General features: G+C 59.0%; 1 non-coding gene across 1 annotated transcript; it reads right to left on the reverse strand.

The window, feature by feature from the left end:
• TRNAY-GUA lies at positions 1,608-1,697 on the reverse strand. Its single transcript is given in 2 exon segments — positions 1,608-1,643; positions 1,661-1,697. It is a non-coding gene; the product is annotated as a tRNA-Tyr (tRNA).

Below are 3,305 nucleotides of genomic sequence, written 5' to 3' on the forward strand. Positions count from 1 at the left end.
TCTAGGGCCACTCCCACGGGATATGGAGGTTCCCAGGCTAGGGGTCCAATCGGAGCTGCAGCCGCCGGCCTACACCACAGCCATAGCAACTCGGGATCTGAGCCGCGTCTGCAGCCTACACTACAGCTTACAGCAATGCCAGATCCTTAGCCCACTGAGCAAGGGCAGGGATCAAACCCCCAACCTTATGGTTCCTAGTCGGATTCGTTAACCCTTGTGCCACAACAGGAACTCTGGAACCCTGGTTTCTTTATTGGCCCTGGTTCCTTTTATTGAAGAATGGTATTTACAGGCCAAAATCTGGTACTTCAGCTTTATTAACACTGGTGTGTCTTTGCTATTAGGCCCTGTACCTATTTTACTCAATGGATGATATGTTATTATATCTAAACTTGATTTGGGAGTGGGAACCCTTTCACTCCTGTGTGCTTGACATGCCTCCTGAATCAGTCACTGTACATTTCTGTACATTGTGACATGGCTGCATATGCAAAGCTGGTGATTTGCCACTGAAAAGCCTGGTAGCCTCTGGGTGCTCATCAGCCCCTCCACCCTCCTGCCCACGGTGACTTTATGTGGCAGCGAGGCTTTGAGGACAGATGGAAAAGGGATGTCAGAGGGGAGACCACATCCAGGGCTCAACAACGCCAATAGCTATGCAGCCTTGGCTCCCCTCCTTTGCCCCCCTGCCCTGACTCCTTGGGCAGAGGAGGCTGCTGCCTGAACTAGGTCTGGGTTCTGGGGGTCCCCGGAGGGGCACCATATGCATATGTACACTCACATGGGGCAGGGGCCGGGGCCGGGGCGGAGAGGGAGAAGGAGGTACAGATACATCCAATATGGCAGAAGAATGGGTGCGAGCGTTTTAGCACCCTCGTACATACAGAGCGTGAGCAATCGCTGCTCTTTCTGAAGGAACGTGAGCTCTCCAGCTGCTCCCAGAACAGGTGCGAAGGCATCTGAAAGCTGAGGTTTCCCCGGGACCACATCCCTGCCCTCAGACTAAGAGGAAACCTGAACGCACCACCGCTGAAGTCAAGGCTCACTGAGAACCCTGCGGCGTTTTTTGCTTCGGCCAATGTCAGCCCGGACGCAGGTGCACACCTGGCAGGGGCTTGGAAAATCTCAGGGTGGCAGTTCTGCCCCACGGAGCGAGAGCTTGGGAGAGTGGAAGGCTGTAGCCGGGAGAGACAGCGACAGTGACCATCCTTTCGGGGGCAGAGCTGGGGACAGGGCCCGAGACTGAGAGGGAGTTTCCAGGGAGGGTGCCATGGTTGTCCCTGGCCCACGCGACGGCCTGTGTGCTCCTGGGCCTCCGGGGCTGGCGGGGGGCAGCTGCTGCGCGCCCAGCCGTTTGGCTGCAGGGACGTGCGCGTGAGGAGCGGAGCGGCAGGCGGTGAGGGACTGAAAGAGGAGAGGGCGAGGGCCGTGGTGGGGCCGGAGGGGCCGCGCGCTGAGGCGGGAGCGGCCCGGCTGCGGGCGGGGGTGTTGCCCGCCACGGCCCCACGGCCCACGCGTGGCTGGGCAGGTGTCCCCAGACACCTCGGGCCTCCGGCCAGCAAGAGGGGAGGCTGCGCGCGGCGCAGGGCGCAAAAGCGACAGGCACCTCCTTCGAGCCGGAATCGAACCAGCGACCTAAGGATGTCCGCACGGATCCCGTCTACAGTCCTCCGCTCTACCAGCTGAGCTATCGAAGGGTGCGCGCCGCCAAACCCGAGCTCTTCCTTTTTCTTGCGAAGCCCGACCCGCGACGCCGGGACGCCCGAGGTGGGACACGCCCTGGGCTGTTTGGAAGCCGCTTTGAAGAGAGCGGCGAGCTCCGAGCCACGGCGTCCTGTGCGGGCGCGGCCGGGCCGTGGCGGTGGCCGCCATCCGCGCAGCGATTTTCAAAGAAAGATGCCGGGTCCCCGGCGCCCACCTGTGGCCGCCTGTCCCCTCCCCCGCCCCTGGCTACAGGCGGGGGGACCACGGGTCCGCGGCCGCAAAGCCGCTAAGACCGGCAGGGGAGGGGCGTTGGCGAAGCCATTGCGCGCGCGGGGAGGCGGAGGCCTGGCAGAGCACAGGGGAACCCACCGGGAGCGGCACCTCCTCCCCGGCTGCCAGCCTGGTGCTTTTCAAGTGCCTTTAGTTCAAGAGCAACCTTGGGCCAACATGGCGGGGTCTGGTGGGGCACTTTCTGCCACCTTTCAAAGCCACCATCATCTTGCCCGCGTTACGAAGTCTCCTGTTGATCTCCCCCCACGCCCACCCCGCTTTCGCCCTGCTACCCTGACAGCCAGAGTGATTTTCTTTTCTTGGGGGGGGGGGGGCCGCGGGGCGGAGGCCTTCTTGCTCTTCTCCACACACACACACACGCACGCACGCACGCACGCCGAACTGGACTTTGCTCTGGCTGATTTTTGTGGCCGGGCTGCTCTTCCCCAGGAGCCCCAGGACCAACTCCCTCACCTCCTTCAATCTGCTCCCATTGGCCCCTTCTCCAGGGAGCCTCCTCTGACCACCCAGGGTAACACAGCAGCCTGCCCCTTATGGCAACCCCCATCCCTTTCCCGCCTCATTGCTTTTTCTTCTTCTTCTTTTTCTTCTTTCACACCTCTCAACAGCTAACACTCTAGGTCATTGGCCGATCGTGTCCATTGCCCAGTTGCTCCCACCTTCCAACAGCCTCTTCTCTAAGACATGAGCACCCACAGGCCTTTTGTTCCAAAATTCCTCAGCTGTGAGAGCCACGGGGGTTGCAGTAAAGTAGTTGGATAGGCAAATGCCCAAGGTCAGCAAAGAGGAGATCAGGATATAAAAGACCAGGCCAGGAGCCAGGACTCGCCCAGGGGGAGGTGCAGTTTTCTTGTTTGATCGCAAAACACAGAGTTCCTTAAGGTGAGAACTGTACAGGTCCCAGCGGGTGACAACCCATGCAAACCGTTTCCTGCACTCACTGAGACACTTGCACACCAGACTCTAGTTGGGCTTCTAGCAGCATAATAAGGTCTTGTCCCCGGGCTTGACCTCCAGCCCCATTAATAATATGCCTGCCCGAGAAAGTCCAACCCCTGACACTTTTATTTATTTATTTATTTATTTATTTTAAAAAGAGCATTCGGGTAAAAGGGCTTAACAGTTGTGAATGTGGTTTCTCTTACAGTCCCAAAGTGTCCCTCCAGGACTGGGAGCCATTGCTTGGAAATGTCGTCCCGAGGGCTAGGGCCTCTGTCTCTGAGTCTCTGGGGGAGGCTCCACCCTAACTTCGCTAAGTACCTTTATCCCGACCAAAGCTTTGTAGTTTTTCACTTCCGACTCTGCTCGGC

This window comes from Sus scrofa, chromosome 7 (assembly GCF_000003025.6).
Source record: "Sus scrofa isolate TJ Tabasco breed Duroc chromosome 7, Sscrofa11.1, whole genome shotgun sequence".
NCBI classification, from domain to species: Eukaryota; Metazoa; Chordata; class Mammalia; order Artiodactyla; family Suidae; genus Sus; species Sus scrofa.